The sequence below is a fragment of the Macaca fascicularis genome, chromosome 8, assembly GCF_037993035.2.
Source record: "Macaca fascicularis isolate 582-1 chromosome 8, T2T-MFA8v1.1".
NCBI lineage: Eukaryota > Metazoa > Chordata > Mammalia > Primates > Cercopithecidae > Macaca > Macaca fascicularis.
This window is the reverse complement of record NC_088382.1, coordinates 82,330,311-82,356,188: the sequence shown is the minus strand read 5'-3', so window position 1 is coordinate 82,356,188 and position 25,878 is coordinate 82,330,311. Positions and strand designations below refer to the sequence as shown.

Genomic DNA, 25,878 nt, shown 5'->3' with positions numbered 1-25,878 from the left:
TTCATATACAGCATTAAGTAATAAGTTTCTGTAGAAACTATATTTCAGAGAACCACAAGATGATCTGCAGTAGGTATCTGAAGAGAAAGGCATCGTAACTGTTAGCTGAAGATTAAATCAGTGTATATTTTTTAATTCCATTGTTGGCTGCAATTTTTAAAGCACCTCCAAAATTTACTAATAAAAAACCAATAACATTATAACAACCTAAAAACATATGTGTGTATATATATATAAAATGTATATATTTATATATATATAAAATATATATATATTTAAAGTATATATATTTAAAGTGAAGTCCTGGAAATTTTCAGCTATTCTAAGAAATTCAACAAACCTGCAACCTGCATTACTTTAGAACCTGGTCAGAAGTGTTTAATAAATTTCATACTATTTATTATTTTTAATATATAAAATTCTAGGAATAACTGAAATGCTGTCCTTGTCCTCAGAAAGTGGAAGGTGACATTTCTTTTCTGCAATCAAAGGCTGCTAATATCAATTTCTTCCTTAACTTTAGGACAAGTATATACTCCTTAGTTTTAAAAAAAAATCAGAACTTTTTTGGGAGGCCAAGGTGGGCAGATCATGAGGTCAAGAGATAGAGACCATCCTGGCCAAAGTGGTGAAACCCCATCTCTACAAAAAATACAAAAATTAGCTGGGAGTGGTGGTGCACACCTGTAGTCCAGCCACTTGGGAGGCTGAGGCAGGAAAATTGCTTGAACCCGGGAGGCAGAGGTTGCAGTGAGTCGAGACTGCACCACTACTCCAGCCTGGTGACAGAGTGAGATTCTGTCTCAAAAAAAAAAAAAAAAAAAAAATTAGAACTTTTATCCTTGATATAACCGATGCTTTTTTTAGATACACTCAGATGAAATCCTAAAAGCTTTCCTTTCAGTGGTCAAAGGAAGCATTGTGTTGCAGTAAGAAGGGGACAAGACAAGTAATAAATAGGATATGTAATATGAGCATCTTTCAATATCATAGCTGTCTCCAAATTTATAAATAAACTATTTTGTTTAGACCCATAATATAATTTTTCTTCGTCAGGATAATTATTTAAATAATTAGGCCCTAAACATATATGTTCACTAAAATTCACTAAAATTACAGAATAAAACACCAGATTTGGTTTTTAGAAACATTGCCTTTTATAAAACATAGCTGACCAGAAAAAAAAAAAACCCTTCTTTATTCTGAAAAATATAATATTGAATTATAAAGCATCTTGGACCTTTTATAGACTACAAGGTATTGTGATGGCTGGAAATTTTTAGTATGCTTCAAAAGGCACACAGAAAAGGGCTCAAACTTTTATATCCACATTCAGCTATTCAGCTACTGGGTTTTCTATTATGATGGTAAAAGTGCCCTTTATATTGGCACCCAAGATGTGTCCTTCTAAATCTTTCCTTTTGCAAGTCTTCCCAGACTCACGGTGTAGTGAAGGGGATAAAGATGAAAGGTGATGAAAAAAATAAGGAAGGCAACCAACAGAGAATCTACTGGTACTACTGAAAGGAATGGGAAACCATGGGCCACCCAGTAATATCTGAAAAATAAATCACGAACTTCAGTCACTACCTGGTATTCCATGTGGATGATACAATCCACGATTTGGGTGAATGACATAAATTTTACATTCCATTTGGATGGTTGGCATAAGACAGACTTACCTCTATGAAACCAAATATGGAAATCTTCATGAAATTTGGATAGGATTTGAACAATCTGTAAGGTCTCTTCCAGTAAAAATTAGCTTTTAGATCATGTAATGATTGGTCTGAAATGTTTAGTAGTAATATTCTTGAACAAGGACCGTTTCTCAGTTGGGCTCTGTCTCATAGTAAAAATACACTTTAAATTATCATTCTGTTCCTATTTCTCCATACTCAAACATGCTATAGGTAATGTGCCTGTATTAAAAGCTCAAATACTGAGAAGTCTCTATGACTTAAGTATTACACCATGCTTTATATACTTCCATGTTTTGAGACTAAAATCACAGAATGTGGCAGAAGGGAGTTTAGATATGATCTGGTCCAATTTCTTTATTTACATCTTTTAAAACTGAGACTCACTGAGGTCACATGACTTGGCTGACCTCAGTTGATAGTTGCTGAGCTTGAACTAGAACCCAGATCTCTAGTTGTCTATAAAAGTCTCTTTCCATTAAATCCCACCTCATTATTATTTGCCATTCACCTTCTAGTCAGAGTTTTAAAAACCTTTTATTTCTTAATCTACACCCCATGTCAAAATACTAATCCAAACTACACCAAGTTGAGATGAATTATCTCCTACATATTGTTTGCTTCAGTAAAGGGTAATGGCCGCAGTGAGGCAACTTAATTGTGTTCTTGCAAAGAGAGGTGCACTTCCCAGAACTGCTCTTTCCTTACCTCTGCTTCCCTAGCACTGGTTTTGATGATAACAACCTCCTTCTGCCTTGGATCTCTCCAGTCAGCTCTGCACACTACAGCCCAAACACCAGGAGGTCAGCGCCATCTCTTGTAGAAGATGCTCCCATGGCTTTCTGGCTCTCAGGATTAAGACACAACACTGGCTGGGTGCGGTGGCTCACATTTGTAATCCCAGCACTTTAGGGGGCTGAGGCAGGTGATTCGTCTGAGCTCAAGAGTTCCAGATCAGCCTGGGAAACACGGTGAAACCCTGTCTCTACTAAAAATACAAAAATTAGCCGGGCGTAGTAGCGCACGCCTGTAATCCCAGCTACTCAGGAGGCTGAGGCAGGAGAATTGCTTGAACCTGGGTAGTGGAGGTTGCAGTGAGCCGAGATCACACCATTGCACTCCATCCTGGGAAACAGAGCAGGACTCCATTTCCAAAAAATAAATAAATAAAATAAAATAAAGAAAAAAAATAAAGACACAACACTATACAAAGACTGCAAGGTCTATCTTTCACTTACTTCTGTGCTTCTACATGTCCCTTGCTGTCCCCCACCCCCCACCCCGTTGTAGATCCTTCTTTCATTTATTTAATGTGCTATTCTCCCTCTTGTACAAATTGTACAAATTCCCAAATACATAGGGAATTTGTACATCTTTCTTTCCCCTCTTCACCTTCAGATATCAACTCAAGGATCACATCTTATTTTCCCCTGACCTCCTTGACAATACAATAATCCTCTTATTGTAAGAACTTATAGAACCAGGTACCTTTCATCCTAGTAGCATTTGTCACAACATCAATTTTATATTTGTTGGGATGATTACTTTGATTATTTGATAAATATCCATCTTCTTCACTAGATTCTAAGTTCCTGGAGGGCAGGGATCACATCTGATCTTATTCATCATTGTGTCCCAAGTGACATGCAATAAATATTAGTTGACTAAAAAAGTAAATAATCAGGTTTAATTATTTCCTTCCTTATTTATTTAAAATTCAGTTTCCTCTTACTCCTGCTACCTCATGTTACCTGCCATTCCCCAAATTCAATATGACTCCTATGTATGAAATATTCTTTTCCGCATTTTCCACCTAATAAACTTTTACTCATTATTCAAGATCAAAAATAAGTACCTTCCCAGAAAGAATTAATCTTTCCTGCTTCAGTGGGTTAGAAGTTTGTTTTATCTATTATAATGCTTTTCTCATTATAACTATTCAATTAGAATCCTTTCTTATCATGCAGCAAATATGTATGAACCCCTATGCTGCTTGAGGCACAGTCTCTGACATGGTGCAGCTTACACTCTCATGGAGGTAAACAGATATTCTACAAACATGCAAGCAACTAACTACAATTCTAATAAAAGCAACAACAGCAAAGTACAAGTTGCCATGAGGGCTTAAACCTGGAAACATCTACTTGATATGAGTTACTAAAATTGACAAACATCTCTGTATCCATATTTGCATCTTTTGTACCTAGCTAGTGTGTCACCTAATATGAATGCTTAACACATGTTGTGGACTACCCCCCAAGAAATGAATGAATAAGTAATAAATTTCAAAGAACTAGTATCTTGTTTGTTTTGTTAGATATTTTGGTTAACATAATGTAATACTACCAGTTATTATGGATAACCTCCAATTTATTTAAAGTTCTGATGACCTTTATTTGCCAACTTTAACAAGGCCTGGGTTAAAAATAAGAGCTGGATTTCCTGGAACTAGGTAGAGAATAATTTGTACATATATAAAACTCTCTAGTAATTATTGTTGCCCAACAATGGACAGTGCTACCTCAAAAAACTACCAGGCCCACTGCCTGGCAGTGTTCATGTAGACCCAGGTGATCACCCGTCAGGTATACACAGGAGAAACTCCTAGTCTGTGGAGGTTGACAAGATGGCCCTCAAGTGCCTTCTGTCACTGTGATTTTATGGTTCTGTGAGATTTCTGTGTGAATACTACTCATTTACATCTTCGACTGGACTGATGAGGAATAGGAAAAAGTTGACTGTGGTAAATTTCTTAAGTTTAAAATGTTATACAAGTGAATTTTCCATTTCTCAGCTTTCATGTCTGGTGAGGGCCTCTTCAATATGATGGCATTTCCACCAATTAAAAAAATAAAGAAAAGTAAAAGAGAAGAAGGTATCAAAGTTAGTGAGTCCATTTTCTTTCTTCAAAATGTAAGCTTATACCTGTCAACAATGATTTCTTCTCTTTCTAAATAATAGAATGTATTTCCATGTGAAGCCTCAAAGGAATAATCCTATAATAATGGAAATACATGCTGGACAGTAACTGGGATGGGAAAATCATGTGAGGGGAAAGGTGAGAGTCTTTCCTGGTATATTCTAATCACAATACACAGGTGGCCATGTGCTATGGTCTGAATGCTTGCATCCCATCAGAACTCCTATGTTGAAATCCTGCTTCCCAAGCTGATGGTATTAAGAGGTGGGACCTTTTGGGGGTGATTAGGTCATGAGAGCAGGGCCCTCATGAATGGGATTAGTGTCTACAGAACAGGCCCCAGAGAGCGGCCTGTGTCCTTGACACAGCAAGAAGACACCATCTCTAAGGAAGAGGCCCTCACCAGACACTAAATCTGCCAGCACCTTGATCTTGAACTTCCCATCCTCCAGAACTGTGAGAAATAAATTTCTGCTCCTTATAAGTTACCTAGTCTAAGATATCCTGTAGTAATAGCCTCAAAGGACTAAGATACCATACCTTCAGCCTCAAAGCAAACCGCTTCCAAAATTTACCTTGGGACACTCGGCATAGCATCAACTGGAGGTCCCGTTTTTTCTTTCTCTGACTACTCATACTCAAAACACTGTGTTCTAGATTCAAGCATGAAAAACGAGTTTCTAACAAATCAATGATATTATGGAATTAATTTAAAAATTGAACTTTGTCACAATCGATTGTATGCTTGATTTTTTTCTATTCATTATTAAATATTATTTCTATTCATTATTAGACAGAAAAGGGAAGAGGCTCCCTGAACTATAGACACCACCATCTCCATATTCCTTGGGAATAATGTTTTCCATCCATCCTTGTCATTAGAGAGGATCATTAAACAGCATTTTTTAACCATCCATCTGTGTATGGCACTTTATAAATATTCCTTCCCTCACCCCTGCCCCCTCACTCAACCTACCATGTGTCTCTGTTGTGTAAAACACTGGAAAGCTACAACAATAATAAATAATTAATGGTAAAAAAGGCAGATGGGCAAGATGACCTACTAGCATCTATGAATCTTAGGATGTTAAATTTACTGCTAGAAATACAATTCAGCAAAATTTGATAAGAAAATATCAAAGCATTTGGTGAGGAACATGAACTCATCAATTTCCATCAACATTTTCTAAAATAAAAAGGTAAAAATTAGGGACCACAGATGGACCAACTGAAGCCCTGAGTTCACGTGACTTGTACCAGATGATGCAGTCTTGAAATAAACAATGAGAAAAACAGTGTGTAAAAATCATAATAATTATGGTTGCAACAGTATATAACAGAGAATGTTACTATGGACAAAGGGAGAAAATATTCAAAAATAAACGAAGGCTATTATTCTCACTGAAAGGAGTAGTGTGGTTAAGGGTTGTAAAATTATGGATTCTATTTTACTTTAAAAAATTCTTCTTTAATATTGTTATGTGTTTTTTCATTTTTTTTTTTTCTTCAAGGAAAGAACTAGTTTTTCTGGATTTAGAGATGGTGATATTTAAAGCACTGTTTTTCATCTTTGCAAGCTGCATGTAGTCAGGATTATAATAAAAGAACATGTCGGTGTAAAATAAGCTATTGTGATGGATTCACAAATTTACAATTTGGATTTTATTTCAGCTTAAGATCAAAATGCCCATAAGTAAAATTTACATTTCCTAGAAGGTAGGGATATTCTTAGAGTTGTATCTGAAGGAGAGCCAAAGTTATGATCTCATTTGCTTTGTGAATTTTGTTAATGATTATCACTTTCATCACCTACCAAATATTGAGTGATTATTATATGTAGCCACTGTGCTTATCGCAGTTAATTCACATGGTGAGAATTCTCATTATTTCTCATCCCTCCTTGGGGTGGGTATTATTATCTCTTATTTACAGGTAAAGAAACTGAGGCTCAGAAAGGTAAGTCTCTTGCTCACAACACAACTAGGAGGTGCAGCCTCCAGAATTCTAACCCAGCATTATCTTAATCCAAAGACCATGTTCTTGACCTTTATAAGACACTGGGAATTTTCTTTGAATTGAAGGATTCTGGATGCCTATAATAAATGAGCAAAAATATGGGATCAATATTGAGCAATCCTAATAGCATGATACCGAAGGTGAGAGTGAACCACAAATAATTCCTGTAATATTTTGTCTACCCCTTGGCCTGAATGACATGTATAACATTTACTATCACATTACAATTCTCTTATGGATAGAGATGGTAGAATTGGCAACTGTTTTGACAGCTCTGAATTTTTAAAACTAAACTAAGTTTTAGTATGTGACTTTCAGAAGTAATGCTAATTGTCTTAGTATTCAAGATTTATGGTCAAAATAGATGCCTACCAATACTTTTTAAATGCTGAAAATACAAAATGTATAGTAGTTGGAAGGGGTCCACTCTAACTGGGTGAAAAACACTGGTAGATTTAAACAATCTTCCCAGGGCCTTTCAGCATCAGGGCCAGTAGCTAAAGCTCCTGCTTCTGAATCCAGTTCTTTGTATTAGACTTTGCTACCGCAGAGCACCAAAAATAAATACACAATTTAAACAGTGGAAGAAAAAAATGTGAAGCAAGAGTAATCTGACTATCTCATACCCAGTGAAACCTATAAATACTGGCGAGTTGAACCTATTATTAATGATTCCGGGCTACAACATAAGTCTATAATTTCTATTATTCCAATAATGGTCAGAATGGAAAAAGACCATAAAATATAAATAAGAATACTGATTTAGATCCATTATTCCTCTCTCATTCCATCTCCTCCTTCCAAAACAATGTTACTTGACTGTCACTAAATACTGAGCATGGGGGATGATGCAAAATTGGGTAAAGTAGCCCTTTGCTCTCAAGAAACCCACAGGATCACTGCAAAGAATATTACAGGAACTTTTGGTTTTGTGTTCTAGCATGTGTTTTGTAGGCCCAGATAACATTACGGACTTGAATATGTATTTAACTTGCACCTAGTTGAAACTCTCTCCCTGATTTAAACATATTGCTGTAAAAGAAGAGAAGCTAATATAAAGTACCAGCAAATGACAAGGATATTTTAATTCATGGGGCTTTGTGGAATATAGTATGCACTTATGGATTCAATAGCCTTAGCCACCACTTGTAATTTTAAAAACTCTTTGAGGTTTTATTAATTTGTTAACTCATTCAACAAATATTTATTGAGCATCTGCTACCCATCAAACACTGTATTTCAAATGTTATAAAATGCCTGCAATAAAATAGGTCCCCAGATTAAAAAAAAAAGATAAAAACGATGACCATAACGTTCTACTTTAGCTTTATATAGATGTTTACAAATTGTGTTTATTATTCTGGAAACTATTTGGCTGGGCTCGAATGAAACCAGAAGCCAAGTTTAAGAAGTAGCTTCTTAATAGCTTCTAAGCTTTCTATGTGCACTCTTTCCATAAAGCCTAATGAAAATGCTCTCCTTAGATTTAGAAAAAAAAAAGTAGGATTCCAAATTTAAAATGACATTTATCTCAAAAGTAACTTAATATTTAATGATAGCCTGATTAATAATCACGATTTTATGAACTGGGAACATTTAGCATGAAAGCCCTGAGGCACATTTGTTCTAAGCTATTCAGACTAGGGATAAAGGAGTAAAGATAGACTCTTTCTTTGAAAATGTTACTTTATTATGATATTTCAGATTTTTGCCTTCTAAACACCACACTGTTATTCTGGTATTTCCTCACTGGAAAGTTATTTATTTGTGGAAAGCAGGGCAAAGAACTCAAGAGTCAGACAAATGGGCAATTTCAAAGGATTAAATGCAACTACCATGTTATCTAGGTGAAAACTGGGAAAAACCAAGAGCAATGCCTTATTTTAAATTCTTCATATATTGATATTGAAATTATTATATCTGATCAATATCCAAAATGTACTAATCAGCAAGCCAAGATCTATCATCATTTCTGAGATTTTGTTGTTGTTGTTGTTAATGATTTGAACTGTTTTTTGGTCTGTGTGTGTTTTTTTTTTTTTTAAATTTCTTTGCTGTTAAGGATCTGAACTGATAAAACAGCTTTTGGAAATAAGCACAAAGGAAAAGAAATCAATATGCAAAAGAAAAGGAACTTGTTAAAGGACACAGTGTTGTATCTGTGTCATCTTAGACATTAAAAAAGGAAACAGTAAGAAAGAGAGAAGAGGGGAGGGTACAAAAAAAATCCTGCCTGGGAAAAGTGGATGTGAGACAGTCATATGACATAGATACTTATAGAGGAAGTGTTCTACATGTGTACAGTACTTCACATTTTGTACAGCCTGCCTAAAGATAGAAATGCCCTCAATAAAGATCAGTGCCAGTGGACAGAAATACGAGATAGTTCATTCAAATCACTTCAATAGGATGTACCTAGGAGATACACATCAAAGTCAAACTGGCACTGGGCACCAGAGATTGCTTACATGTTTATATGGTAAACTGGAGGCCAACACTGGTTGTAAATGAATATGTCTAAAATTTAAACCATACTGCTTTTGAAACTGTTTCTTAAGGTAGTTCATGCTAATAATAGTCTAGACCTATATACTATGTAGCATGGTAGCCACTAGTCACATGTGGCTATTTCAACATAAATAAATTTAAAATTCAACTTCTCAGTCTCTCAAGTTATATTTCAAATATTTGATAGCTCATGTGGCTAGTGACTACTGTATTGGAGAGTACAAATATAGAACATTTCCATCATCACATCAAGTTCTATTGGGAAGCACTGGTCTAGACAACTTTCCTTTAAAGTTATGAGGCTGAGTTCTGTTCTTAAATAAGAAATAAGTTCTGTTCTTAATAAGAATGACAGAAAAAATTCTGTTGGAAGCACCATGTTTTGCCTTGACTGTGTTTCTACCACCCTCTACTTCTACTTCTATTCCCAGCAGTGGTATACCTGGGCCTCCACTTACAAACTCTATTTCCTCTTGGATTTTAGGACCATCTCGGTCCTTGTCAAGAAGAATGTAAAGAGTTCATGAATGTAAATAGTGCACGGTCATGGTTTGGTGCTTCATGATCAGGCAGACTTGCTCTGGTTCTATCCTGCCCTACGCTGAACAGCAATTCTTGGGAACTGGGCTCCCGGTTCCATTTTATGACCTAGAACTTGACATGGGCCCCAGCTCCATCCATTCCTTCACTCATTTATTCAACAAACACATAATAAGCATCTGCTATGTGCATGGAGTTGTGAGAGGTGCTGTGGATAAAGAAGTGCATGAAAGGGGCAATCCCTGCCTTCACTGAGTTTATATTCTTGCAAAAGATGCTGATATTAGTGCAAGAAAGCTGATACTAAATGAGTAAATGCCTGAAAATTTAAAGTTAGATTTGGGGTAAGTGCCATAAGGAATCAGGGTGCTAGAAGACAGCATGATGAGACACCTTCCGTGCTCTGGGAGCCAAGAAGACTTCTTTGAGCAAGTGATTTTTGACCTGAGTTCAGAGACATGAGTAAGAATATATTAGGTGAAAGTGGGAAGAGAGAGCATCCCAAGTAACTATGCATGACGGCCTCTAGCAAGAAAGCTCAGGACACTTAAGATGAATTAAAATAAAGCCAGAAATTGTAACACAAAACAAGGGATGAGTGGTGCCTGAGATAGTGCTGGCAGACAGGGGCCAGACTGACCAGAGCCCATCATGTACAACAGCCTTCTACAAGTGATGCTTTGGGAAATGAAGAAGGAATATGGTGGCCCCTAAGTTGAAGGTTTAGGACCTTATCCTAAGAAAAGTGGGAAATCATTTAAGGGTTTTAGGTAAATGAGTGACACAATCAGATTTGCTTTTTGTAAAAAAAAAAAAAAAGGGGGGGGGCAAAATTAATTACTTGAGAGGACAAGATAAAAACCTAAGAGTCCAGATAGTAAGCTACAGTGAAACTTCAGGAAAGTGGGATTGGTGCTTTGGTGATGGCATAAGAAATGGTCCTGTCCATTGTGCCTGAATCCCCTCATTAATAAAGTGAACATCACCCTGTTTTCCTGAGAATAGAGCTGTCTTAACTATGTAGGTACCTGCTAGCTACTTAAAAGAGGCTTCTTCCTAAACTCTACGTCCCTTTCAGCGGTAGCATTCTGAGCCTATGGGGCTGGACCATTCTAACCCTTCCTGTCTCTGTCAGGCCTGCCTGTCTGAATCTCCAAATATCACCTGTTCCCAGATACTGCTTACCATATTCGGCCAGGACATTCCCTAGGAAGAAAGTCTAACTTCCTGTCTACTGGGACTGCCATCTGTCATTTGGTCTATTCTCTCCAGATGCCATTTTCCCATACCTGGCTGATCTCCTTGTAGGACTGGCTTTTCCTGACTGTTAGAAAATAGGAGTGGGAAGTGTAAAAAGAACCACATAGCTTAAGACCTGGAGTCTGCAAAAAATAACTAAGTGACCAGAAGCAGAGTACAGAATTTATCTCTGGGAAATAATGACAGCATAATGTCTCAACTTCCCCAATTCTGCACACCACAGCCTGCATGCTGCTACTCCCCACCCCTTTCAAAATGTCCACAACACAAAGAATTATCAATTGTTTGGACCTGGGGCAAACTCACTACAATTAGCACTGCCAGGGATCTAGGGGTTCTATGTTTGTTTTCAGGCAGACCATAAGCCTCGCAAGGGTAAGGACTAAGTTTGTATAACCTCATGACCTAGCGGAGTACTTTACACCTGAAAAGTGTTTAATAAATATTAGCTGAATGTGCACTTGTAAAAAGCTGGCTACAATTTCCAGCCAGTTAGAGTATAAGAAGCAGTAAGTCCTCCTAGGGAAAGAATTGCTTTCTTATTTCAGAAAAAAACATAATGGGCTATCTGGCTATTATTGGCAAGTGCCCTTGGGCAAGTCAGAGGCAAACAAGAGTTAAACAGTTCAGCATAATGAACTACCTCTGTCTTTTGGAATCATCCATTGTCACCTTGAGAAAGGATAGTGGGAAAATTCTAGATGAAGGGATGGGAGGAAGTGTCCAGAAGAAGAGAGAGATCTAGAAAACGGTTGGTGAAGTGTCCAGAAAATGGCTGGTACCGGGGTCCCAGTGAGATACGGACCAGTGAGAAAACTCCTGTGATGAGAAATGGCAAATGCATTTTTAGGAGCAGTGACATCTAACATTTAATTAGAATTAGTTTCTTGTCTATGCTATAATTACCATCCTTTATCCCAATGCACTCAGCCAGAGTCTTTTATATATGAGAACACTATAATACTGATTGATGCTTTAGAGAAGGAAGAGAGATGTGTCCCAGAAGAAGACATCCCAGAGGTCTGAGAGGAGCCTTTCAGGAGTGTGGTAAAGGATGTGCCACAACATGGATTAACCAGTGAGTGCATGCAATTCAAACACTTTTCCCCCCTCATTTATTTTGAAGAAATATGACGACAGCAGGGATGGCTAGTTGTCTATTTAAATTTATAGTTCACCTTATAGAATTGCCACTGAGAAGTTCCTGTTGAGCCAAATATTACATTTCACAGCCCCCACTCCCAGCCCCCTCATCTAGGCATCTAGATAGAGGGGTATCTGACTAGTTTTCATCAGTGGAATGTAACCAGAAGTGTTGTTGTCACACCTGAGTCAAGATGTTTAAGAACTGGTGATGCCTTTTCTGTGCTCTCGCACTCTTCATTTGATTGTTATGTGAATAAGAAATATACTTTTGTTATGCCAAATCGCTAACATTCTGGTGTTTGTTACAGAATGAGCTAGCATTATCCTAATATTGATACCTTGAGGTTAGGCGGGTGGGAGTGCTGCCTTTACAAAAATCTAATTATGTGGCATTGCCCCAAGCAAGGAAAGGGATATAGAAGACAAGATGCCTGGACCCTGCCATACTCTGGCACAACTGTGCGAACTTAGAAGGCAGGTCTATAACTTCAGAAAAAAAGATTGCAAACAGCCAAAATGTTACTGTGTGGTGTGGTGATTGCTCCTCACTGCCTGTAGCAAAGTATTACAAAACAATTGATTGAAACAGAAAACCTCATAAAGCTGCAACAGCCCACTGCTTTAGGGAGGATAAGGGTGAGAAATAACAATGAAAAAGGCTTTGAGTAACAGAAGTCCGTTATAGCCTCCCAGTTCGACAAAGTGACTCAGCCTTGCAGTAAATCTCTCATTAATGAAGTGACCTAACCACCCAAGCCTATTTTTGAGATGACCCCAACATAACCACTTATGGGTGGATAAGACATGAACAAAGGAATGAAACAGCTTCAAAAATTATGAATAGGAAAGAACTTTCACTGTAGCTAGTAGTATAACTGACAGAAAGCAAATACATAAGTAACCTATGAAAATTCTGAGGAAATTGTATTGTCAAAGAAATTAAGAGCCAGGCCTAACAAAAAAGAAAAAAGAAAAAAAAAAATTCTATGACTTTAAAACCACCTCCAGGCATCTAGGCTTGGATTGGGAAGAAGGAGGCCTATAAAGCCCTGTAAGTTCCAGGAAGAGTATACTTCCCAATACTCATTTTGCATGTGGCCATGGAGAATAATGGATAATGAAGAACTTCCCAGAAGGTGGCCTGGACTACATAGAACAAAGAACAAAGAATTTCTTCCAAGATAGTAAACAAGGGTCTAAAGAAGGAATGTGCCCTGTTGCCAGGACAGGGGGCCTTTAACAATATCCAGTAGGATTTCTTCCATGTTATGAGTCAATGACTGATCTATGTCTCCCATTCTTCACTTTTCCAAATGGAAATTTTAAATGCAATGATTCCAAACTTCATCCATCATTATACAAGCACACCTCAGAGATATTACAGGTTTAGTTCCAGATCACTGCAATAAAGCAAATACCTCAATAAGGCAAGTTACAGAAATATTTGGTTTCCCAGTGCATGTAAAGGTAATGTTTATAAAATACTGTAGTATTTTATATTATTTCTATTAAAAATGTTCACACCTTAATTAAAACACTCTATTGGGGAAAAAATGCTAACAATCCTCTGAGCCTTCAGGGAGTTGTATCTTTTTGCTAATGGAGGGTCTTGCTTTAATGTTTATGGCCGCTGACTGATCTCAGTGGTAGCTGCTGACGATTTGGGTGGCTGTGGCAATTTCTTAAAATAAGACAACAATGTAGTTTGCCACAGTTGTGTCTTCCTTTCACAAAAGATTTCTCAGTAGCATGCAATGCTACTTGACAGCATTTTAGCCACACTAGCACTTTGTTCAAATTCGAGTTAATCCTCTCAAATCTTGCTTCTGTTTTATCAGCTAAGTTTGTGTAATATTCCAAATCCTTTGTTGTGATTTCAACAATGTTCACAGTGTCTTCAACCAAGAGTAGATTCCATTTGAAGAAACCACTTTCTTTGCTCATCCATAAGAAGCAACTCCTTCTCTGCTCAAGTTTATGAGGTCACAGCAATTCATGTATATCTTCTGACTCCACTTCTAATTCTACTTCTCTCCACCACATGTGCAGTTATTTTCTTCACCGAAGTCTTAAATCCCTCAAAGTCATCCATGGGGGTTAGAATCAACTTCTGCCAAATTCCTGTTAATGCTGATATTTTGACTTCCTCCCATCAATCACAAATGTTCTTAATGGCATCTAGAATTGTGAATCCTTTCCAGAAGGTTTTCAACTAACTTTGTCCAGATCTATCAGAGGAATCACTATGTATGGCAGGTATAGCCTTATAAAATGTATTTCTGAAATAATAGGTTTGAAAGTCAAAATTATTCCGTGATCCATGAGCTGCAGAGTGGATATTGTGTTAGCAGGCATGAAAACATTAATCTCCATGTGCATCTCCCTTAGAGCTCCTGGGTGATGGGAAACATTGTCAAAAAGCAGTAATATTTTGAAAAGAATTTTTTTTCTAAGTAGTAGGTTCCAATGGTGGGTTTAAAATATCAGTAAACCATGCTGTAAACAAATGCATTGTCATTCAGGTTTCATTGTTCCATTTCTAGAACACAGGCAGAGGAAATTTAGCATCATTCTTAAGGGCCCTAGGATTCTCAGAATAGAAAGTAAGCAATGAATTCAACTTAAGGTCATCAGCTACATCATCATCTCTTGGTAGGGACCAAGAGAGTAAACCTGTCCTTTGAAGCTTTAAAGCCAGGCTTCTCCTCTCTAGCTATGGAAAGGCCTAAATGGCATCACCTTTCAACAGAAGCCTGTTTCATCTCCATTAAAAATCTGTTGTGGATAACATAGTGAGACCCTGTCTTTTTTTAATTAAAGAAATTTTTAATAAAAAAATTATCCAGGTGTTGTGGTGCATGCCTGTAGTCCCAAGTACTTGGAAGGCTGAAGGGGGAGGATCCCATGATCCCAGGAGTTCAAGGTTGCAGTGAGTTGTTATGCCACTGCACTCTAGACTGGGTGACAGAGTGAGACCCTGTCTCTAAAGAAATTTTAAAAATCTATTGTTAATTTTAGCCACCTTCATCAATGATCTTAGCTAAATCTTTTGGATAACTTGCTGCAGCTTCCGTGTCTAACACTTGTTTCTTCACCTTGCACTTTGTTTTTCTTTGTTGTTTGTTTGTTTGTTTTGACACAGAGTCTTGCTCTGCCACCCAAGCTGGAGTGCAGTGGCACAATCTTGGCTCACTGCAAACTCCACCTCCCAGGTTCAAGCAATTCTCTGCCTCAGCCTCCCAATTAGCTAGGATTACAGGTGCCTGCCACCACACCTGGCTATTTTTTTTTTTGTATTTTTTTAGTAGACACGGGGTTTCACCAAGTTGGACGGGCTAGTCTTGAACTCCTGACCTCATGATCCACCCGTCTTGGCTTCCCAAAATGCTGGGATTACAGGCATGAGCCACCGAGGCTGGCCCACCTTGCACTTTTATATTATGGAGATGGCCTAGTTTTTTTAAACCTATGAACCAACCTCTCCTAGCTTCGAACTTTTCTTCGGTAGCTTCCTCACTTCTCTCAGTCTTCATGGAATTGAAGATAGTTAAGGTCTTGTTCTGGATTGGGCTTTGGTTGAGGGAATGTTGTGGCTGATTTGATCTATCCAGACCACTAAAACTTTCTCCGTATCAGCAATCAGACTCTTTTTCCTTTATTATCATTCATGTATTCATTGGAGTAACACTTTTAATTTCCTTCAATTACTTTTCCTTTGCATTCACAACTTGGCTAACTGGAACAAGAGGACTAACTCTCAGCCTATCTTGGCTTTCAACATGCCTTCCTCACTAAGCTTAATCCTTTCTAGCTTTTGATTTAAAGTGACAGACATGTGATTCTTCCTTTCACTTGGATACTTAAAGGTCATTGTAAGGTTATTAATTGGCCTATTTTCAATATTGTTGTGTCGCAGGCAACCGGGAGGCCCAAGGAGACGGAGAAAGTTGTGGGAATAGCCAGTCAGGGGAGCAGTTGGAACTCACACATTTATCCATTAAGTTTACCATCTTATATGGGCACAGCTCGTGGTGCCCCAAATATCACTGATCATGGATCACCATATCCTATATAACAATAACATTTGAAATATTGGGAGAATTACCAAAATGTGACACAGAGACAGGAAGTGAGCACACTGTTGGAAAAATGGTGCTGACAGACTTGCCTGATGCGGGGTTGCCACAAACCTTCAATTTGTGAAAATCACAGCATCTGTTAAGCACAGTAAAACAAAGCACTATAAAAATGAGGTATGCCTGTATATTGGAGACCGATAACTTGCCTTTTAGTACAGAAGTTTCTAGACAATGAGGGGCCATATCCAGACTGAATGGTGGTGGGCATCAGCCATAGAACCTGGACTTTGAGATGGATACAGTGACTAGGTGAGATTCAGGTTGTTTTCTGGGGCTAAGGTTTTCTTACCTGTAGCCAGAGAGCAGAATATAGTAGAAATTTCTATTTAGCAAAATCTATGCTTGCCTTTCCATGATACAGAAATACGACTGGAAAGTGGCCTCCCACCCAGAGGTTGCATACTCCAGCCCTCTTTGTATACAGACAGAGCAATGTGACTGTCTCACCAACAGAATGTGAATGGAAGCCAGGTGTGTCACTACTTGGGTGTGCCTTCTCTATGTTCATTTTCTTCCACAATGTCAGGGGAATGCAGAGAACTTCATGTTTCTAGTATCATGAGCAAGATTTGGGTCCCCAAATCACTGCACTGAATGCACACATTGGACTCTCATATAAGGAAAAAATAAATGTCCATTCTATTAACCACTGAAATATGGAAGTTTAGTACAGAAGTTCAAGCTACCTAAACTAATACAATCACCCTTGAAAAGCAAAAAAGGAAGCTAATGCCTATTATTATTATCTGTATTGAGAGGTGAAAGACTTGGAGACCCTTAGATTGCAAGTGTTTACCATCAGGAATTCAAACCTTCCTCCCCTTCTTCACCATCCCTGTCTAAAGCAATTCTTAGACATTATCTTAGTTGTATTCTTTGAAAGGCTCCTAACTAGTCTCCAAAGTATCAATCTTTTCTCCTGTTAAAGTTCAGCCTATTCACATTAGCTCAGAGATTGTCACCAAAAATAAAGTGGACTATACCACTTTTTAAAAAATTTTTGTTGACCGCCTCCCCCAACTCCACCAACAACCCGTCTTTCAGGATAAAATCCAAATTATGTAGGATGGCATAAACACCTTTCCCACCTAATCCCCAACCTTCTTCAGCTTCGTCTCCCATCACTTCCCTACAACTGCCAATGCTGAGCTTCAGTCAACAGTCAAGCCCCTTTTATGACATTGCTTTGCAAATGCTGTTCCCTCTGTCTAGAATGCTCTCCATCCAACTCCTTTTCCACCTGGGGAATGCTTACTCATCTTTTAAAAATGAACTTAGATGTCACTTCATCTGTGAAGTCCTGTCTGACTATCCCACATAGAAAATGAAACTCTTCACAGTGATAACTAAATTATCAAATTGTGCCCACTAATGGGATGTCCCTAATGTTTAGCAATCTACATAGTTTGATTTTGTTGCTATTTATTTTGTATTTAGCCGCTAAACTTACCTTCATACTAAAAACAGAGAGAGCTTTGCTTTTACAAAATAGCCACCCACACAGTAGAATTGGATTGGCTTTTTTCAATGGGAGAATATAGTCATAATCAGTGCTGCTGAATGAGATGAACATAATCCTTTTGAGTGAGTTTCCTAAAGTTGTCAAGTGTTTGAAGGGCAAGGCCCAAGAATGCAGGAAATCCTGCTTCCTCCATAACTTTTACACATCTCACCAGACACCTATGTAAATGAAAAACTTGCTTGCCTTTATCTGTGACTAGACCTTAGCCCTATCGTTCATAGCACGTTTTTACAGAGGAATTTTCTAGGAATGATAGAAGAGGCTATCACCAGATTTGCTCACCATTTTGGGAAGTTATGTCACCAGCTATCATGCTGCTCCTGTTAACTGATTCACTAATCCAGTACACCCACATCTGTTTGCAATTACTGCTGTCACACTCAATGAATATATTTATTTTGCTCTTATTTCAAAATGCCAAATATACAAAAGTGTCACCAATATTCAATTGAATATTATCATCTTATCCAAATTTATCTTCTACTCTTATCTGAACTTATCTTCTTATCCAAACTTATGCATTTTAAGTAGCAGTCATTTGATTATTTTAGTACATCTTTTAGTGTAGTTATATCTGAGCATACACATATTGATAAGTCTACTACTTTATCTTAAGCTGCTTTCTTCTTATTTACTCTTACAGATAGGGAATTTATATTGATTTTTAAATGTTATATGTGTAAATATGATTTATTATCTATAAATATTATTTCAGGAAAGTAAAGGGGATATTACAAAGTATTGTTTATAGAAAGGGGGTACTGGATCTGACTGAGTAGAGTGTTGTGGCTCTAAATATATTTAGAAACTCAAAACGACTGTATTTTGTTACTGTTGGGATGCTTCTGTCATACAACTACTCCACTGAATTGCCATCCCACTCTATCAATAGCATTTATAATATTTGGTTGTGATTTATTTCTCTACAAGTGTAGGCTGTGAGTGCATGGTGTCTTATGCATATTTATGTCTCTAATAACTGGCTTAGGACTTAGCACACAGAAGCTCAGTAGACACCCTTAGGATGAACTACCAAATAAGAACCCCAAAGGGATATGAAGTCCCTGGATTTCATGGTAGAACTCGGAATCAATTATTCAGTACTTTGCCCCTATCGGTCTTATATTGCTTACTTCATTCTGCCTAACGTCAGTTACTTGTGTACAAATACCCTCTCCATTTTCTCTCCTCCTTGTGGACCTAGGCAGTACTGCATTCACCTCTGTATCTCAAATGAGTCTCACACAAAGGAAGCCAATAAACATGTAAATCAAATGATTCTCCAGGAGCATTGCTATACATAATGGCTGTGGTTTTTTTTTAGTACTAACAGTACTGTACTTCAGGTGTATTAGTTATTAAAAGGGCTTTAGTGGATTGGTCTGAGGACCTAAACATCATTTAAAGTACTATTTTTATAAGGAAATGTATATAAGTTCTAAAATACCCAAACTTTTAAAATGAAATTTTATGTAATAAGCCAATTGTAGGTTCAAGGTTGGCTATACAATGTGATTGAATATACAAGACCTAATATTTGTGTGAAAAATTAAAATGTCAATCATGAGGATATATCTAAATATTTGATTCTATGGCTTCCTGCAGGCAATATTTAATCATTTTAGCTTTGAAATTTAATCTGGATGACATTGTTCACATAAACGGAAGTTGTAGCTATTTAGAAAAAACTTTTCTTCAAATATATAAACTTTTCTTGATGAAAATCTCTATGTTTTCATAATTTTATCATAGTAACTCTGCACTTAATAAAATAAATGCATTCTAAAGACTATACTAGTTTGTAAATCTGTTAAGTAACTATATTTTAATTTCCATTGAAATATTTGCGTTATGTTTTATAGGGAAAAAAATGGGGACATGAGTAAAAAATTATATTTCAAAACTAATAATTAAAAAAATAAATAATTCTAAGAGTAACTAAGTTAAACATATTTGTAATACTATGTTCAAAATAATTCACAAACTTGTTTTAAAAAACCTGAAAATGAAAATAAACTGACCAGTCAGATCGTCTGTATCAGCCAGCCTCATTTTCTGTGGTCACTGTAAAGCTAGTAGTTTCTAATGTGTTAGCATTCTGATAAAATCCCACCTACATTATAAAAATCTAAACTACATTCTTATTTCAAATTAATGTCAAAAATATGGGGGTTGTCTCTTACTTTTGGCCTTTTTCAAGCATCCCCCTATAGTAATAACCAGGGCATCCTTTGGTGAGTGAGAAGATACAGTTCCAAATAAATCTAGGAACTGCAAGCATTTTTTTCTTGTTCTGCCTGGGCTCGTTCTTAACACTTCTCAATATCATAGTGGTTAAGTGAAGCCAGAGCACCAAGGTTCAAGCTTGACTTTACCATTTATTTCCTGTATGACTTTAGACAAGTTAAGAAAAGTCTCTAAACATTAGTTTTCACATCTATATAATAAAGGGCATTTCTGACAGCTACCCCATAGGGTGGTTGTGAGAATGAAAATAATACTTGCAAAGTGCTTAAAACAGTATGTGCCTTAAGTAAGTGCTATAAATAATAATAACAATAACTTTATTTTATATATGTCAATAAAATAGTATTACTTGTAATCATAATACTCTAATTTAAATTTAAAATTAAATATTTTAATAATATTATTATTACTATTATTGTTTTCTAACAATTGCCAAATGCATAGTTTGTGAAAATTTTCATGATCCTCTTCATGGATTTGTCTTAATTAATTTGCTAAGTATTAAGTGCATTTCTGTATAAAAAAGATCTTTCATTTTGAACTATAACTGATTTTTCAATTAGTTTTTCCAGTTTTATTTTTTCCTTAAAAAATTCTTGAGGGGAGGGCCTAGCTTCTATATTTTTTGCATTTGTTACATTCTATTCAAGCACTCTTCTCCTTATACCTATATATATATATACACACACATATTTAGTAAGTAATAAATGAATTAATGAGTCAATGAGTGGCTATGGGACATCAAATTAGATAGCAAAGATAGTTACAATTCAACCTATAGGAACAGGCACTTTTTAAGATAAAATAAAAGGGTTTGGCTTACACAGGTCAAGGGATTACTGGTCTCACACACATGGCTTTCTGCCTCACAACCCGTACTTGCAGTTAAGAGTTGGTGGGAATACATATTTAAGAAGCACAAGGAGGAAATAAGCAATGAAACAGAATGTCCTACAGATCTAGGCTATAAAGATACTTGTAGAATGTGACTAAAAAATCTAATGCTGCTCTGCTCTATAAACTTTATTCTATCACTTGGGGAGTAACAAAGTCATAAACTCTAGCCTTAAAAAAACAAAAAAACAGGCCGGGCGCGGTGGCTCAAGCCTGTAATCCCAGCACTTTGGAAGGCCGAGACAGGCGGATCACGAGGTCAGGAGATCGAGACCATCCTGGCTAACACGGTGAAACCCCGTCTCTACTAAAAATTACAAAAAACTAGCCGGGCGAGGTGGCGGGCGCCTGTAGTCCCAGCTACTCGGGAGGCTGAGGCCAGAGAATGGTGTGAACCCGGGAGGCGGAGCTTGCAGTGAGCTGAGATCCGTCCACTGCACTCCAGCCTGGGCGACAGAGCGAGACTCCGTCTCAGAACAAAACAAAAAACAAAACAAAACAAAAAACACTGGGCTAAAAAGGAAATCACATATAATGCCTTTGTACTGTCCACTTGTCTGAAGCTTCTGCGAAAATAATAGGAATCATGATTTTATGTAAAAATCTGAAGAATATAAACAAATATCAAAAAATTACATTTTGAAATAAGTAGAATATCTTACCCTCATATATTTTCCTTAAAATATGTGTGAGATTTCCTATCAACTTTAAGAATCTTCCTTTGGAATTAGTCTTTAAGAGATAGTAAGTTTTAAAGGAACTAATTAGTTCTTTATGAAGAAAAAAATGCATTAGGGCAGAATGAAATGTATCTTACAGATTTCCTAGATTTGGGTCTACTTTCATAATACGTTATACACTATACTGATCTCTCTACCATATAAGAATGCCAGATACGCATTCAAGAAAAAATATTTTTCAACGTTTAATGAAGGTGCTCTGCAGACTTGCACATTTGTAGACATGCAGGCAGGTATACAAAACACCTGGACAGACACACTCTTAAGTTGAGAAACGTGACCAAAACCATATCCTGCCATTTCGTTATTCTAGCAATCTCACTTTTATTATCATACTGAAAATTAAAAAGGCAGGAAGTTGCCCTATTGCCTAAACAATGAAGTTTTAAAAGCCAAACAGAAAGGAATGGATAAAGTAATAATTTCTACTAACCCCTCTGAATATTCAGTAAATATGTATGCTTGGAAAATTGAACTGTTGGATTTGGAGAACAGTGAAATGCAAAATAGTTTAACTGATGCAGGGATTGATTCTATTTGGAAAAACAGGAGAAAAAGAAAAGAAAGGCAATAGAAAAGAAAGATGTGAGATGAGAACTCTCAAAGTGGCAGGCAGAGAGTGATTTTCTGGAGTCGATACGTGTGGGTTTGTGTATGAGGGAGATGTGAGAACACTAACATGGAGAGGGAAAGATGAAGGTTAAAGGAGGAAGAAAACAAACAGAACTGCCAAGTGATTCACTCTTTTCTCCAAAAGTCTGAATGGTGCCAGAAAAGGAAGAAGGGTACATTAGACAGAATTCTATTTGTGATAAACAATTGTTCTAAACCTGAAGGCAAGAGGGAGGGGATTATGGTATTTACTTTGTGAAGCATATTAACTCTTCTAGGTGATGAGGATACTTTTCCTTCAGTGGGGAAGAAAGTTATTTCTACGTTGGACCTTCAGTATTTTCAGAGTCCATGCAATCACACAAGTAAGCACTTTATCCATGCCCTTACATTAAAAACACCACCTCAAACAGCAATTAAATGTGCATACACATTTGTAATGTGTCAAATTACTAAACTGAGTTAATTTAAGAACAAAGAACTCTCTAGCCTAGATGTCTAGTCTAGATGGGTTTTACTCATGTATTACAAGTTAAGCTTTGGACAACTTTATATGTATTCACACACACACACACATACACGCCCCTAAAGAGTGAAATAGATAAAACAAAACTGTATTTTCTTTATATACAACTTAAGAATGTTACCCTCTTTTATAAACTCTTTCCTGTAAGTTATTCAGCACTGACAGGTAAGACAAGATTTTTGACCGAAATCTCTCTCTCTCTTGTACAATGAAGTGTAATATATTGATTGCTGTTTATTGGTAAATAAACCAAGAGACCTCCGTCCCACACTATACTACACATTTAACGACAACAATAAAATGCTTACTCTTCCTTTCCCTCGGTTTCAAAAAACCAGATTTCCAACAAAATAAAAAAAAAAATTAGTGCAAAAATGAAAATGTGATACGATACTTAAAATCTTGACATTATTGCACAACTTGATTAGAAGGAATGTGGAACCTGCGTGGAATTAACCCAGTGTATGTGCATACTAATTTTTTTCAATGTAATCTTGTATGCATTATTACTTATTGTTGAAACACATGTGCAGTCATAAATGTTGCATAAATGGCATGTTTGTGCATATTGCACACTGACAGTTTTTATGAATGAATACACATAAATGCTCACAACTCGAGAAAATGGATGGCGGCATACTATTTTGAAGAGGATCATTAAGCATCAGGAGCAACTGATGAGGCAAATGGTCGATGTCTTTTGGTGCTATTCAGGGCAAACGTATTCCCAAGTCCCCTAGCAGAGTGTGTTGGCAACAGCCATGAAGCGCTTTCCTTAGAGACCCGTTCTCCCCCTCAGGAACCGTGCTACAGAACGGAGACCGCGCACCGCTTGAAGAATAAAATGCATGCATGTCTCTGTGTTCTGAGGATCGTTCATACATCAGAGGCATCACACTCCCTAAATCCAGTCCCACAAGTGTGTGCATGTGAGTGTGGCATTTACCAACAAATAGACGGAAGGCAACAAGAGCTCGGCTCCTAGAAATAACATCCCCATCCCTTCCCAGTCAGGCTGCTTGGAAGCTTTTCAGGGGCTAACACTTGAGCGCCTTCCCCACCAGGAAGGAGCCTTACATTAAAAACCCTCTCAGGGCTAAGTCAGCTTTGTGTGTAAGTCCACTGGGCGCCATATGGCAGTTTCCAATTCCTTTAGCAACTCAAGTGTGGCTAGGCTGCCGCGATGATTCATTCTTAAAGGAAGACCCCTTCGGGGAGCAGCAATGCCCCCGCCACTTACCTAGCTCCCACAGACCCCGCTCAGCAGGCGGCATAGGCTCGGGCACCACAAAGGGCTGTGGGATTCCCCGCTCCCTCCAGGGAGCCTCTCCCCGCGACGATCCCCTTCGCCAGTGATCTGTCGCTGGAAATCCCCCTCCCCTCCACAGAGGAGGGTCTCCCCGGCTGGCTGGAGCTCCTGGCGTGCTTTCCCCCTGTCTTTACATCCCTGACTCTGGTTCACAGTCTCTAGTAGGAAGGTTCAGAGGAGAGGCGGCGGGAGGAAGCTAAGGCATCCTTTAAAAGAACAATAATCTTCATCGATCTTCACCCCCTTCCCCACGCGGGGTCCCCATCCCCCTGCCGCCGCCACCGCCACCCAGACGAGAGAGGGCTGGAACAGAAGAGGAAAAATCGAGCGGGGCTGAGCTCGCCGCGCGGAAGGAGCTGGAAAGCGAGCCGCGCCAGCCCGGGAGTTGCCGCTCGCTGGGGCTGCCCGAGGCGCAGCGGCGGCGGCGGCCGCGAGGGCGGAGGGCGGAGGGCGGAGGGCGGAGGGCGGTGGGTGCTTGGTGGGTGTGTGTCTGTGGCGGAGCAGGGTAGAGGCTGCGCGCGGGAGGCTAGGCGGGGCGCTCTGGGGCGCCGCTCCCCCGCCCAGCAGCTCGCCGGCCCGGCGCGCACACACGGCTGCGGCCACCCCAGCCTCCCGCTCCGCCTCCTCCCGCGCTCCGCGCACCCGCGGGCTGGAGCGGCCGCCGCCTTCTCTTCCTCTTCCTCCTCCCCCTCCTTCTCCTCGGCGCTCGCGGCTCTCAAGGTGGGCGGCGGGGCGGGATGGCGGGGCTGCGCTAGCCGGCGGGGCACCTCTGGGGACGCCGGGGCTCGGCCTCGCGGCGCCGAAGCTGTGCGCTCGGCTGGGGACAACGCTCTGGTGCCCAGGGCGCGGCTGGGGCGCGGGCGGGCGCCGCCCACACTTCGGCGAGGTGCTTCCCTCAGCTCCCGCGCGCCCGCTGCTCCTGCTGCCCCGGGCCTGGCTCCACACCCACCTGCTTCGCTCTGCAGCTCCCAGCCGGCTGCGCTGGGCTAGAGGGACGCAGCCCCCGCGGCTGCAGCGCACCCGGGGCCGGGAAAGCCCCGGGACGCCCGGCCGCGACGCACTCCTGCGGCTTCGCAGGATTCCCTCGGCCCTTCTGCTTCCAACTGCAGGGCTGTCCTCCCGCCCGCCCACAGCACTACCCTGACCCTGGACTGACTGCTCGACCCCAGGGAACTGGGGCGAAGACAGATGGCTCCTGAGTGATGGTGTCAGGATTATTTTCCTAGAGAAAGAGCTGCGGAGATAACTAGGAGCGCAGATAAGATCTGACTTTCCTCGGGACACCTCCAGCCCCGCTCGCTCGGGGGCCGTCCCTAGCCCCGAGTGACCCCGCTTTCCTGGGTTTGAGGGTAAAGCCGGGTCCGTGGCAGCCTTAACTCTTGCTTCTCATGGGGGCGCTCTTCATACTCTGCTTTCTTTCCTTTGCCAATCTACTTACCAGCTGGAAAACTATGCCAAGTTCCTCCTTGGCGAGGCCGCCAGGTGGACACTCAGACCCGTACCCACTTCCAGGGCGCGGTAAAGACAATGAACTTGAGTAATAACACTGAACCTTACATATTCTTGACCCCAGTGCTCCTTCACAGTCGCGAAATAGAGACCGCCGGCACAGTTACAGGGGCTTTCAGGAAAACAAAGTAGCTTAAAACACCTTTTAGAAACGAACGCAGGCCATGACAATCTATTTAAAGCTGGGACTCGTAAGTTTCTGTAGACCAAGAAAGATGCTGTTGAAGAAGGTCCAAGTACACTGTTTTAAATATACTCCATGTCATCCTTGCCTTAGTTTTAGCCCTGAT

At 39.2% G+C, this 25,878-nt stretch overlaps 1 protein-coding gene across 2 annotated transcripts in view; it reads right to left on the bottom strand.

Annotated features, from left to right (window-relative positions):
• Positions 1 to 25,184, bottom strand: part of KCNB2 (potassium voltage-gated channel subfamily B member 2) — a 413,770-nt gene extending 388,586 nt beyond the window's left edge. The window contains exon 1 of one of the 2 annotated variants that reach the window (XM_045398383.3): positions 25,029 to 25,184. The gene's annotated coding sequence lies outside the window, so the exon portion shown is untranslated. Of the gene's footprint in view, positions 1 to 24,010; positions 24,622 to 25,028 lie in introns of those variants that run through there. The other variant, XM_005563527.5, reaches the window with a different exon arrangement.
• Positions 25,185 to 25,878: the final 694 nt, after the last annotated feature.